General features: G+C 31.9%; 1 pseudogene; it reads left to right on the forward strand.

The window, feature by feature from the left end:
* Positions 1-1,410: 1,410 nt before the first annotated feature.
* On the forward strand, positions 1,411-15,287 carry LOC124356971 (annotated as a pseudogene).
* Positions 15,288-16,072: the final 785 nt, after the last annotated feature.

Raw genomic sequence — 16,072 nt, forward strand, 5'->3', positions numbered from 1 at the left:
CAGTAGATAACTAAGGCAGTGACATTAAGATAATCCGACTAATTGCAATCAACACAAATCTCTCTAAAGATTGCACAAGGAAACATACTGTCTTACATCACTTTACGTTAAACGTATGCATCAAAATTATGTGAAAGTTTACTAGATTAAATATCTTTATTCGTTTAAATTAATTCAAAGTTAATTTATGGTATTTATTATTTTTACGAGTAGTATAATTAAAGCATATTTCTGAACTATGATAAAAAAATTGCCCAGACCAAAACTATAAGATATTGTAGCCAAAGTACAAATGTGAATATCCCTCCCGGCTCATTCGAAAGAAAGGTAGATTTCATATGTGGCCGTCATCTCTAAATTTAATGTCAAACTAAAGATGCATTATTAGTTTAGATTTTTAATTTGCACAACACTGATGGGACAATAACTTTCAATATAACCATTTTAATATAATCATAAATGCTTAAAATATTTAGAAACTCCATACACAAATACTTTTTATAAGCATATAAATTTCTTTGTAAAAATGTGGAAATAATTTAGTTACAATTAATTACGTTTATAGATATTTACTTATAACGGTTCAATTATATACTTCTATAACTTTAAACTGCTACCATCTTGAAACCTTAAGAGTTATCGAAAAATAATTAAGAATAATATTGATGAAATTGTATGAAAATATTAAGAAAAGTGTCATTTTTTATTTATGTCATAAAATGCCCAAGATTACCCAAATGCGAATGAACACTGTTTTGAAGCGTTTTATTCGTGAATAATGACTAACAAATTTGATCAAGCATGTGTAAATACTGTCTCTGCACCACGTGTAGACTGAACCTATTAAGAACTATGGTACTTATCGTGTTCACAGCTATTACCGCAATGTTGTATACTACTTAAATCTTTATACGCGCGATATTTGAAAACCTTAATAGATATGTCAAATACGTAAGAAGGAACATTTTTGTAAATTACCTTAGAATTCTAAAGAACTGAGAATTTTATTATTTTGCACTATAATGCATAATAACTTATATAAACCATTCCTGTTCCGAAATTTAATTGGCCGCTATCTTGAAACCTGAAAGATATCGTTTTTGATTAAGGGGATCATGATCGAAGAAAATGTGAAAAAATTCCCGGAAATTCCATCATTAGGGCAATATCGTTGAGACAAATTAGAACAACTCAAATGCCGTAGATACAAATAAGAACAATGCAAATTCCATTGATACAAATTAGAACAATGCAATTGCCATTGATACAACTTAGAACAATGCAAATGTCGTAGATACAGCTAAGAACAATGCACAATCTTTAAAGTTAGTTATCATTAATACCCCACTTAATAGTGAGTATTTACATAATATCTATTCATGTAAATACTTCAACATCACTAAACGGTGCGATATATAGCAATAGTTCAAGTAATCAGGAGTATTCAATTGGAAATCCATTGGTTCAAAACCAAAAAATTAAACTGAATACGCGCAAGATTATTTTGAGTATCTAGTAACTCGTCAGATTGCCTGTTTCCCCACTTGTGCACGTGTGCTGATATCTACGGAGGTAATACCTCACTACACTTCCCAGACTGTGTGTAGGAGGTCGTCCCATGGACACAACCGCCAAACACCAGTGAGTAAATACAGCTATATTCAAATAATTTATATTTTAAATGAGTAAAAACTAAGGATTATGTTTAAACACGTAAAGTTGAATCACATCTGCTGCTAAGCAACAAATAATCTATTGTAAAAATAATTTGATTACCTACATTAATTACAATGTCCAATGTAAGATTTTGTTATCACCTTGTCCTGTGTTTTATTTCATTAGTTTTTAAAAGTTTCAGAATCCCCAATCATTTTTATTCAAGCTTAGACAATATGCTTGAATATTATAGTTATGATTAAATATCTTCGTCAAAAAATACCATAAGCCCTACAATTAAACGTTTATTGCTCTTTGGTACAAGGTGACATTTGATATGTAATGGGACATTTTGGAGGCGTTTTACCTTAGTGAGTTATGACCCCGTTAACCGATGATGAAATTATTTTCAAGGTTTTGTAATTTGCATGGTACGTTAATTTCTGATATTATTGTAAGTTAATATATTATATTAACTATAAAACCAATCTTTTTCATATACGTTCAAAACGTGTTATTTTAAGAAATAGAAACTTTAAAAATAATGGCGACAAAATTTATGGAAATAGTTGAAGACAAATACATACAGCTAAAACAACTCATATGTGCTACAACTGTTTATTACTAGCCTGTAGCAGAAACACAATTAGTCAGTGATCCTACTACGGAACAGAATTTTGAGTACATTGAGTCGGGGCTTAGGCCAAGTTTCAGGACCATAATTGATCTTTTTTGATCCTGCGGACAGCAGTTGGAGAATGTGTATTTCTGAAAAAAAAGATCATTGTTTGATCTCAGCTCCAATTCACGCAGTCAAATTCCTCTCTCGGGGTGACAAAGTAACTGTTTCCTTATTGGTGATTAACACGCAACTAAATGTCGAGCGGAAATTAATATTTAGTCTATTACTAAGGAAGTAACAATTTCCTATCTAATTAGAGGAAACGCGTTTACTGTTTTATTTTTATAAAATGTTCCAGTTTAAAAAGACGTAGTGAACAGTAATTTTTCATAACAATTTCAGGAATCTGAATTCACAATGGAAGTTCTGGAAGAAGAGGCGCTACTTGCTAACATTCCTTGCCTTTCTGGGGTGTCTCAACATGTTCATCTCCAGGGTCAACCTGAGCGTTGGAATCGTCGCCATGAACTCTCCATACAACGTCACTCTGGGCAATGGAACTGTTGTGGAGGTCACCTTACATTACGGAACTATATCATTTAATTAAAAACTGAAGAATTGCACTGTTTTAAATGTGTTAGATAGAAACCGTAGGAACCCCATTAAAGACTCTAGGGACATTGAGGGGTGGTTATAAGAGTGACTAAAGAGATCGTGATTCGGTAACAACTATCATTAAGGTTCTAAAACAATGTGATATACTTTCTCCATCTTATTTTGATTCTTTAAATTTCGTGGACAGAACTGGTTGTACTTTAAATGTTTAAAGCTATTGTAACTCTTTCAAGGGCTACAGTAACTTTAAATGAATGTCTAAATCTTCGTAGCTCGACGATGTGCTGTCAGGGTTGTTATTGGTCTCACTCGTAGTTTTCTAAATTAAAGAGAATTATCGATATCTCAAGTATACACTCGAGATGAAGAATAGTAATACATTCATTAAGCATTTTAACAATAGTGGAGAGATATGGTTGTAATTAAGTTATAATATCTTTATGTAATATATCGTGGTATAAAATAAAATGCTCAAGAAATCTAAGAAGAAAATGATTCAAAATATAATTTGGTGGGTGGTTTACGAAAGTTTTCATGCAAAATCAGGCATGGAGGATATAGTGGACCTTTCATTTATGAACAACCTACCCTGAACTGCAATATTTTGGTTTTAAAAGAGGCCTCTACAGATTTTGGAGTTTTCAGGCCAACCATACTTTAAATTCACTATGGGGTGGATAGAAACCAACGACATTATGTCAAACCTTGGAAGAGCTGTATTATAGTTACTTATATCTGAAACAGTAATTTTTATTTTTATGTAGTTAGAGCATCAACCAAAATCAAATTATCATAAACTTTGCAGCCCTTGAAGAAGCCACAATGATCGGTATATTTTTTTTTTTGACGTGACAACGTCTTAAATTAGGTTGCGGCTCGGAGTCACTCATGAAAAAGTGTAACGCCCGGTAACGTTACGATGCCCGTCCAGTGGGTCCGCCGCACGGGATAAAGCAGATAACTGTGGGTCCGCCGCACGGGATAAAGCAGATAACTATGTTTATTCGTGAAAATGTGGAGTGCTTAGATTCGTCATTTACAACAACTACAACAATAAAGGTAAATAATTGTACACTGATATTTCATTATCGTAAACTATGATTGATTGATTAATTGTTAGATTGACACAAAAGTTGAGAAACTGAGTTTATAGGTTATGTCATACTATTGACAAATGTTGATAGTGTTAAGTAAATTATTAGTTTAAATCACTCTGCAATCAATCGTAATTCAGTCGATTGAGAAGAAACAGCGCGTATTGCTAGTCAAACATTTAAAATAACAAATTATAACCTCTAACCTGTCATAACAGTGCGACCAAACAAACGAACTAAACCGACCAATCACCACGCGCCGAGTTAGAATTTAACTGTGTTTAGCAAGAATTTCAAATTACAATTTTAGTAAATGTTTTATTCAACTTTACCATTTACAATAACAAATTTTAATTAATTTCAAATTATGTACAATGTTTTAGTAAACAAAATATATTTCTATAGTTAAAATTTGTGCAATTCTTATTTTCATTCAATTCCTTGTTCCTATTGTGCAATTTAATAATATTCATATCAATAAATATTCTACCGAGAAAAAGACGTTGTCACGTAAAATCTTCGCCCGTAAAACCGACTTTACAGGCAACCATAATTTTTTTTAGTTTAATATTTTATTATATTTCTGATTCAGTTAATCCGGTACATCCGTTAAAGTTTAGTAACAGGATAAGATAAACATAAATAAAAATAATAATTTAAATCAATTATCATGTTATAGAAGTACCCTTGTGGCAAAATGTTATATTTAATTTATTTGTTACTAATTTATACTGTTTAAAAGTATATCAGATAAAAAATTCTTTGTTTTAATATCTTTGTCATTTAATAGTATGTCAGCATGAATTTTGGCACTGTTATAAATTTCAAAACGTTTTAAAGTTCGCATTATGTAACTTTGTATGTGTATATTTAAAATGTCAAGGTTCCTTTCAATATTCATGTATGTGTGGCCAGTATTAATAAAATGACCAAAATATTTTGAATTTGATCATGTTTTCAAAGCTTTTATATAATTATTAAATCTAGTTTACAGGAACGGCCGGTCTGTCCAATATAACGGTTTTGATAATAGTTGAATTTTTAATTCTTATATTTCATTGTTGCTATATTTTGAACTTACATGTTACACTTTAAAATCGTAAAAAGTTTAAATAGTGTTTAATTTTTTTAAGTAACTAGTTCTTTCCATTTCTTTTTACGATATGGTACGAGTTTATAATAAATATTACCACACTGTAATAAAAAATATATTAATGAAAGATTGTAATCGACTACAATTTATTTTTCAGAAACAAGATTTCAACTGGGACTCGAAAATGAGGGGGCTTGTTCTAAGCTCTTTTTTCTATGGGTACATGAGCACCCAGCTTGTGGGTGGATGGTTGGGGGCACGGTTTGGGGGCAAGATAGTGTACGGGGTGGGGGTGGCGGTCACCTCCTTCCTCACACTTATAACTCACCCCCTTGTGAATATAAGCGTCTACTTGCTGTTGCTGCTGCGAGTCCTTGAGGGAGCATTTGAGGTTAGAGCTATAAATATTGTATACGATTCAGTAACTAAATAATAATTTTTGTTATAAAAAACCTAAAATTAAAACTGGTGGTGACAGTAATGTTAATAATGATTATTATTAAGTGTCCTAAATCATCAGTAAACTGCTTTGTCTATACTACAAGGGCCAAATGATATGATCATTGATCATGTTACTGTTGGTAATGTATGGGGAGTAAAGTGGCCTTTTTAAAGTACAAAGCCAATCTTGGTGTACGCTGAAAATCTTCTTAAGATAAGTTTCTGGACTCATAACAGAGATTGGAATAGTTTGTTTTAATTATTTGAGATGAAGTAACAATACAAGTTGGCTAGTCAATTATTATTTAAAATGCTTTAATAACCAAACAACACAAATTTACAGATAAAAAATTGGACTCACTGTGATAAAAACAAGTTTCGCGATTAACTAACTATTACGAATAATATTACACTATTCTTTACTTCAATTTTCAAGATCGAAAACAAAAAAAATATGTATTAATAAACAAAATTTATTAATGAAAAAGAGAATACAACATCTAACAGAAAATAAACTATAAACAACTACCAAAAAATAGTCTTCAAACTTTAATACTTAAAATTTTACTTCTGTTATTCATGATTTTCAGCCATTTCTATAATTGCATAAAAATAAAATACATGATATTAATGAACTCATTGTAAATCCGTTAAAATAGGCTAATGTATATCTTTAACAATGTAATAAGTACAATTAAATAACAACAAGAAGACAAGAACAATCATAACTAAACAAGATATTATACAGGTGACCAAATAAATATTGAAATTCTAAAATACCTGGCACTAAATCTCGTTAAATCATTTTTTGTAGTTAGTTGAGAGTTTGTGTCATAATCCGCCAATCAAGGACGTAGCCAGCGAGGAGGTCCAGATCCCCCTCCAAATTTTAAATTGTGTTAATTACCTTTTTAGTAAATGATTATTATTATTTAAGTAATTCAGTATTACTGACATCATACTGAAAGATCGTTCTCAACAAAGAAACAGGCCAAGAACTTTTTAAGGAACAAAATGGGGTCTTACTCTCTGTCCACTACAGAAAAATATCAGTTATCTGGACCCCAAATTTGTTTTCCTAGCTACGTTCTTGGCGCCAATACTGAGACCTTAAATCATTATATTGTGCAGGTTAAAATTTAAGTATCAGTCTGTCCTACAGTAACTAACAATGCCAGCAACAAATAATCTTAGATCTCAATCTCCAGGGATTCGCATACCCGTGCATGCACGCCCTGTGGGCTCAGTGGTCTCCTCCACACGAGCGTTCCCTCCTGGCATCTCTGGCCTACGCCGGCGGTTCTGTGGGTACTGTAATCGCGCTACCCATCTCAGGACTGCTGGGCTCCTTACTTGGCTGGCCGAGCATATTTTACTTCTCAGGTCAGTAATTGAATATAAACTTCCCGTTATGGAATAATATTTGTAGTCGATTTCTTTTCATGAAAAATAGATAGTAAAACAGTTATTTAAAAAATATCTTGCTCAGGTAGTTCTATTTCACACACTCCCTTTAAGCTTGTACTATGTTATTGGATATATTTTAAATTTTAAAATGTATACCAGTCATCCTGAAACGATTTTTTTGACATATTTCTATTATTTATCTATTTTTGCTTGTATTGCTCTATATATTTGAATAACCGAAAACGTGAACAATAAAATAAATTTAATATGTAAATAATTCTTCACATAATAATATAGTTACAAAGTTTGGCATTATGAGAACTTATTGGAATGACCAATTCATGTTGTGTACAATCGTGGGTACTATTTATGGGCGATGAAGTAAATAATAATCAAGACAGAACATTGTATTTCAAAAAATGTACTGCTATAATTTTGATGGTCAACATTTTACAAAAACACAGGTTATTAAAGATATAATAATTTTTACTTACCTTATCGGCTAACTAAATATCCAGAAGGTCCAAAGAATCCAAAGATGATATTCAAAATTTGCAAGGTGTTTTATTTTATTTTGTATTTAGTTATTATATCCATTTGAATAATGTATTTTCGTAGTTACCAAATTTAAAACGTAATAATATTTACACAATGAAGGAAGCAATTTTAAACAACAGTCATTAAAAAAATGATTGACCATGTTTACACACTTTGTCAGATTGCAGGATATTTATTCAAAATTTAAAGATATATGAATTGTTACTAGTGTAGTTAGGCTGACGTACAGTGCCATCTGGTTTGCTGTTGTGAAGAGGATGATCCTAACATTCCTTCTAAAAATCTGAAGTAAAAGATTTGTAATTTTTTTCAGGTATAGTTGGGCTGGCGTACAGTGCCATCTGGTTTGCTGTGGTGAAGGACAGCCCAGAGGATGATCCTCACATCTCTCCTGAAGAGCTGAAGTACATCAAGGATTCATTGGGTCGTGCCCAAAACAGCACTAACAGTCCGGTAATAATTATAACACCAGATACATTAATATTGTAACTATGCCAGTCGTATTATTCATATTTTTTACATATTGTTTTTCAGTAATATAACTAATTAAATCTCAACTAACTCCTGATAATAGCTGACATGACAAAATATGTATTTATTTTAACTAATACAATGTTAACTAATTTAGGTTTATAAAGCACAAGTATGTCTTTGTTATTATTTTATTTTCAATTGTATTACATTATTAAGTGTAATCATTTTCTATAACGGAAAATCAGCCCAACTTTCAACTAAAAAGTAAATTACTTGGATGTTTGATAATTGTTGCGTCTATATTATTTTTGAAGAATATTTTAACTTTAATTTCAATATTACCAGATGTTTTGACTCCCCTAAGAGAAATGTAAAACATGTGGAATAAGTGGTGGGTTTAAATATTGTATACTATTGGAAATGTAACTACAGTATAGCGTTTATTAATTTTAAAACATTACTGATAGTTTAAAATTTACATGAATGGAAAATTTAAAAAATGACAAGAAGAAAATTACAACAGTTGTGTTGTTATGGTAGTGCTGATCGCAGGATTATCTTAGACGTCGGACTTTTGATCAGAGTTAGAGATAGCGCAAGTTCAAATCTTGTATGTGACTTTAGCACTTTATATTGGTGCCTTCGACATTACCATGTATTGATTCTCCTATTTATTCTATTCCGTAAGTCATCGCACAGGCCAATGGCTAATGAGAACGGGAAGAATAAGGCTTAAAAAGATATGGTAAAGAGTATTATTTAAGCACTTAAAATTCAGTTGTTCCACGAATATCACGGACTCGTAGGAAGTCATGAAATAAAAATTTATAAGGACATTCTATTATTGTAACCCAAGAGGTTTGTGAAGGAAACAGGATTTTTTCCGGACATTTGCCATCGCTCAGTGAAACAAGAAATCAGTAACACTACGTTTCGAGATCTGCAATCTGATCTCTTCTTCAGGTAAAGAACTAACTTAATACATAATTACAAACTAGGTTAAAATAAACTAATCATACCAAAGCGTTGTGGCACGCCTAAGTCAGGAATCATAACCACCATGTTGTTTGTCAACTTCACTAACTTTAAAAACATGCACTTAGTAAAAAACTATACACAACACTAATCATTAAAACTGAACTACAGAATACAGGTCACATACGTCTGCGTTCATCTACTAACCACCTACGACTGACCAGGTTGTGATTCCTGACTTAGGCGTGCCACTACGCTTTAGTATGATTTGTTTATTTTAACCTAGTTTGTAATTATGTACCTGAAGAAGAGATCAGATTGCAGATCTCGAAACGTAGTGTTATTGATTTCTTGTTTCACTGAACAAAGACAAATGTCTAGAAAATCCTGTTTCCTTCACAATCCTTCCATCGTCAAAAATAACCTTCAAACCAAGAGAGTTATTAAACCCCCCAGAGTTAAGGCAAATAAGTGGAGATCATAGGCTATAAATATTTTCCATAGAAACACATGGCATGTTTATAAGCATGGATAAATTTGATAATTTGTGAAGTGCCTGATGATGGAATCTTTGATTCAGAAAGGCCTTGCACAAAATAAAAAACTATATTGGAAAATGTTGAAATCGTTTATGCTAGTGATAGTACAATAAACCTTTTTTCCAATGCTCCAAGATTCTACATGTGGGAGATATGGTTAAGCCAGAAAAAAACGGTGCTGAGACAGTAGTTATACAAGAAGCATTAGTGAAAAATAGCTGGACGATCCTTGTAAGAAGTATTTAGTTTACTAGCTAATGGAACGTGGCCAATGGAATTCAAGAACAAAATTTAAAATCCCAAACAACGATAATGCCTAAGACGTATACAACACTTGAAAATGAGACATAATTAACAAACTGAGTAAGTACGTTACACAGTAATAAATAACTCACATGTCGATGTCACATGAAAAATAATTTTAAAGTGTTTTGAACAAATCTTAATCATTAAAGGTATTTGAGTTCTCAGTGTGTATAATTGTTGAGTTAAATACACCAAAATACAAATAAACAAACACATTTCTCATGTGGCAGATATGCCCAGGAACTCTCCTGCTTGTTTTCTTGATGGTTTGAGACAATTCAGATTAGTACAGAAGATAAACAATCACATTACTCTATAGAAAACCAAGAAATGTACCGCAGATTGACATGCTAAAAAAGGATTAAGTTGTGGGTTCTTTCTATAGGTGCTGGTAGATACTAGAACCAGCTATTATACTACTAGGAATCTCTTATACGAAGTCTTGCTCTCTATAGCAATGTATACTAGCTACTTTGTATCTACAACCCATATGATTATAAAAACCATCCACCATCCTCCAAAATCTGATATATCCAGCGTGTTAATGCAAGTGATGTTCTGACAGATAAAACACCCATGGAAGAAGTTTCTAACCTCGATGCCGGTGTGGGCGATCGTGGCTGCTCATTTCTGTGAGTTCTGGGGCTTCTACACGCTCCAGACACAACTACCGACTTTTCCTTAAAGGTTAATGTGTTTTTATAGACATTCTATGTAATGGTAAGGAGTTTCTTGAACAGTGATGATAAATCTTAAAAACGACAGTTTGAATTAAACATTCTAATCATAAATGAACTTTAAGAGCCCTTTTATGATTTTTGCAGACGTATTCCAATTCGACCTTTCGAAGGCTGGGTTTATCTCCTCCCTGCCATACTTACTGATGAGCATCATGCTCATGGTGGCCGGAAGTCTTAGTGACTGGATCCAGTCCTCTCGTATCCTGTCAGTAACACAGGTACATCTTGCAGAGTACTTAACTGTAGGGAAGGAAAACATTTGGCTTTATTCGGATAAAATAATCGCTATCAGCAATACATTTAAGTAGGTACCGGTATCTAACCTGAAAAATACGTAGTTTCCAAACTTTTGATAAAAACATAAAAAGTACAAGTTACATTTTAGATTTACTATATGTTTAATTATATTATTCCCTTGAAATGGATTGCATGAGTTATTGAAACTACTCTACATATTCTATTCTTTATATTTTTGGTTCACGGATAGTGTTAATCAAGATAACGGTGATAATATGTTAAATTATTGTACATAAACAAAACTTCGGAGATAATCCAACAATTTCGAATAGGTTCAAAACAGAATACAAACAATTCAAGTATCAGTAGGATATATACAGTTCTCAGGAGAATTCTTAAAATTACTTTTAGAATAGGGCCAGTTAAATTATACTGCGGAACGTTATTTAATTTTGTATTGATATGACATTTAATCACCTGTAAGAAAGTTATCACCCACACAAATACCTAACTGGTACACCAACAACATGAAGTCCAGCTGAAGAGAATGAACCCCAGCGATAATGCAAGGAGCAAAAAGCACAAACAACACGTCACGCACGCACTATCAGAGTGGAACATGCGGAATCAATGTCGGCATTTCCTGTGTAATCGCGGCGCATCATCCGAATCAGAGAGGAAGGCGATTGTCGGGACGGGGAAGTGTGAAGGGCAGACGTCTAGAATGTTATCTTTCAGGTGAATCTGTGATGTGTTACACATATACACATAATTAATTTTAATTAATTACAAATAATTTTGGTAGAAACAAATGAAAGTAAAACAGAGTAAATCCACAGCTTTTACTGAAACAATAATTTTATTCAACTCTCAGAACGTGATTATCAAAATGTTATAACATTTTGGGAAGTTGGTATAAGTACTCACTAAGAAATATTTTATTCTCTAATTTCACGGATCGATCCCACTGCTTTTAAATTTGGATATTATATTTGGAATATATATTTCAGTGGCAACAACTTATCTCAGGATTATTCGGGTTTTCGGAAATTCGGATTTAGTTATCATAGTGTTATTAATAACACAAAATCGTGTTAAAAGTGAAATGAATCGTTTGCAGAATAGCTCCTATAAAATAATGTTTTGGCTTTTTCACTTCTGATTAGGTTGTCGCTTTATAATCCCAATGCTTCAACTAAACATTGTTATGTTTTTATATTTATTAAATTATTTTGTTAAGGTACGTAAACTGTTCAACTGCGGTGCCCTGACTCTCCAGGCCGGTTGTATGGCTCTTGCGGTGTACCTGGAGACTGCCACAGGAGTTGTCCTGTGTTTGGTAATCGGGACTGGCCTGGAAGCGTTTGCTATCGCCTCTTTTGGGTAATATCCTTTCACATTTTTACATTTCACAAATACTTGGTTTATTGGAAAAAACCATAGTTTTTATGGAAATTTTAATTATTATACGGTCTACAGAAACAAAGCAAGTGAAATGTAAGGTCCAATAGTTGTTGTTTTAAAATGTATATCTTACGCAGTATATCTAAATGTATATACTGCAAATTTGATAAATGTATATCAAATTCGCAGTTTCAGTCTGAAACCGAAACGTCGCGCTAATAAATAAACAACACAATAAACAATTGATAATGACACACGAAAACGTACTAATCAGTTAATCATCACCGATGCCACCAAAAAACAAATGGTTACGAAGGAACTACAGAACGTTCAGATGTCTAAAGTGTCTATAGATTGTTTTCTACAATATGAACGAAAATAGGAGAAGAAAATTATAACAATATGGATAGTAAGAATAAAGTAATGGGAAGAACACTGACACCCAAGGCGTATCCAGGGGGCGGGGATTTTAACTCCTCATTGATAAAAGTATTAGAAATATATTTTAACTTGTATCAAACTGAAATTATATACCAGAATTTTTGTCAATAAAGTAATTATGTGGAAATTTCTTGAAGATCATGTATGGTAGCCTGTTGAGTTTCAATTCAGCCACTTCATAATTAGATGACAAGTTTTAATCATGGATAGCATGGTTTGAAATTAAAACGACATTTAAATGTACAATACGTTATTATTTAAATAATAAAAATATATTCCCATGCTAAGGTAAAACTCATATGTAAATCCCTTTTTTTAAATAACATTGTCTTCTTATTTTTATGTGTTATTAGGTGGTCTCCAAAAATTTTGACTTAAGTTACAACTGTTTTGTGGTACATAAAATAAGAATAATATGCTCCCAAAAGGCTGCCAAACTTTTTTCTATTATAGCGTTTAAACATATTCCGGAGCAGTGTCCTCGGGCTGTGTGCTGACACCAGTAGTTAACTCCTTATATGTAATTAAAATACAGGAGAGATAGACAAACCTACCATACTTATTCTGGTGCTCATATTTTTTGTATGTAAATATTGTAAATATTTGTACAATTGGTTTGAAGAACACATAAGGTATTCTTTCATTCATAAGTTTCCGCGACAAGTATAGAGAAAAATCAAATGACAAATATTGAAATATCGATGAAAGTACTTTGCTAATTTCTGGATTAGAGAGAACACTAATGATCTTCCCTGGTCTCTAGTTTTGTAATAATCTACTGTTTTGGAAATGACATTACTTTTTTAGGATCAAATTTGAAAACAAACTTGAAATCTTTTAGCCTAATTGACAAAATAATGAATAAAGTGAGTTACTGTGATTTTACTCTATTTTCCTAAAATCACGGTTAAAAACCACTTCAGATCTAATAAGAATATTTTACGGATGTTTATAAAATCACCTCATGTATGATTTTTAATTTTGGAATATCAAGGTCTAGAACAAAAGGTATATCTTCGCCTTTAAGAAATTCTAATATCTAACAACATCTATATCTACACAATTTAGAAAACTGTACTGTTTAGAATCTAAAAGCATTACAAAATTATATATAGATCTATATTGTTTCTTGAGGCAAAATAGCAAACTAAAATTTTGCATTGGAAATATAATTAATTTGAACTAAAAGTACAAAACCTGACATAAGAACTTTCAATTTGCTTAACCTCTGGTCCTCTTAGTTATGAACACTGAAAAATGAATACCTGACGCATAATATATGACTCTACTTTAAAAATACCATAGAACCCTATTGTATTTCATCTCAAGTGCTTTCACTAAGAAAGCTATGAAATTCAGCATTGGAGTTCCTCTAAATTAGTTCAAGTATTACTGAAATCGTGGGAACTGTTCAACAAAATACACAGAATGTTGCACAGAAATTGTGGGCCAAGCCATGAGTATGTGCTATTTATACTCATATGTGATATAAATAAAACGGTACTTCAAAAATAAGATAAAACAGTTAATAAAATACGATTTTATTAACGGTTTGTCATTTTAAGAAGGTTTTTAATTTTAATGAATATGTTACGTTATTTTGAGTTTTAACCAACTGATGCCCAAAATATTACAAGAGGAAAATGTAATCTGGATGCCTGATTTGACCTAATTGTCATTATCGGTCAATAAAAAGATAGATAAAATATATTGCTACATACTCAATGTAATTATTGTTTGTTTGTTTTAGAGTGAACCATCTGGACATTGCACCCCGACACGCCAGTGTGTTGTTTGGAATCTCAAATACTTTTGCGTCCATATCTGGCATCGTAAGCCCCTTGCTGACTGGATACATTGTCACCGATAAGGTTATACAGTACACGATACATTGTTTTTCTAAGTTATTTGATGCAGATTGAGCTTAAATCATTACTTCCAGCCTAGAGCTCTGCACCAAAAGAGTTGCTTCAAAATTATATAAACAGTAGTTAAAGACTATAGGTTTTCTAGTTATCAGCTTAGGGTTTGCGTGATAGCGATATACTTGTTAGGACTGTATAACTATGGCATTTTAACTGTTCTAAAAGCAATTACTCAAGATGTGATATACTGGATGTCTGATAAAGTGTCTTAATATATAATCTAATAGTATAAGGGAAGAACAATTAGAAGTATAACAAAAACGTGGAACATTTAAAACCACATTCAATGAAATAACTTAAAATAATTTTATTAGATCTCATGTACAGAATATACACAACTAAAGCTCCCTTGTTCCACTCTCAAATTTTTAAATATAAATCAGTATTTCAAGGTTCACAGATTTCTTAAAAAGAAAGCTTTCCTCAAAAGAACGTCATAATCTACATATCCAGTACTATTTGAGGCTTTGTACACTTCATCACTTGTGAGATACAAGCCTGGGCAGTACATGAGAAAACTCTGTTAATGGTTATTATTTAAAAACAGATGGTGTTCACAATAATGTGGTATGTTTCAGAGCCCAGATCAATGGCATGTTGTATTCTTCATATCAAGTGCTATTTACCTGTTGGGAGCCGTGCTGTATGGTATATTTGCTTCTGGTGAGATACAAGCCTGGGCTGAGGAGAAGACAATCACAACTGATGGAGTCTGCAATAAAGCTGTTTCAAAAGACTGAAATGAATCTTTATAAACTAATTCATTTGCAATTAATTTGGGCAACAACCTCTCACTTCCTAAAGATTGGTTGTCACATTATCTTAGTTGGACTAACTAGGATTTGTTGACCCACTTGGATCTTCATTATCTGGATTGTTTTGGCATGATTACAAAGTTTCCTATGAAATCCCTAAGAAATTAATTATATTGACAATGAACTATTTATGATTTATTTTAACTATTTGATATCATGTAATGTATAAAGCTCTGGTGTATTGACTTACTGTGTGGTATGTTGATCTTGAAGGCTCGTTATTTAAATGATTTTTATGAAACAAAAACAGAAAATGTTGTATTGTATATTGATGCAAATAATTTTTATGGATGGGCTTTATCTCACAATACATGATGTATAAAATGGATTGATCCGAAAACTTATACAACTGAAACAATTTTGGAACTTACAGGAGATGAATCTTACGGCAATACTATTGAAAATCATCTAGAATGTCCATCAAATTTACACGAATCATAAAGATTTACTAACTGCTCAAGAACATTATAAAATGACGCACAACTCTTTTTAATAAAACTGAATATGTCGTTCACTTTAGAAAATTGTATTTAAAACAAGAAATGTATTTGAAAAATGTTAATAGAGTTAATGCACTTTTGGAAAGATTTTTATAAAGTTTTTAGGAAATCGATAGTAAACTTTTGAAATTTAATGTGATATAAACTACTACACAAAGAATTTGCAATGCGTCAATCAAAGAAAGCAAATTGTAAATGCTTTAAAATATTTGATGAAAATTGTATGACAT

Source organism: Homalodisca vitripennis, chromosome 3, assembly GCF_021130785.1.
Source record: "Homalodisca vitripennis isolate AUS2020 chromosome 3, UT_GWSS_2.1, whole genome shotgun sequence".
NCBI lineage: Eukaryota > Metazoa > Arthropoda > Insecta > Hemiptera > Cicadellidae > Homalodisca > Homalodisca vitripennis.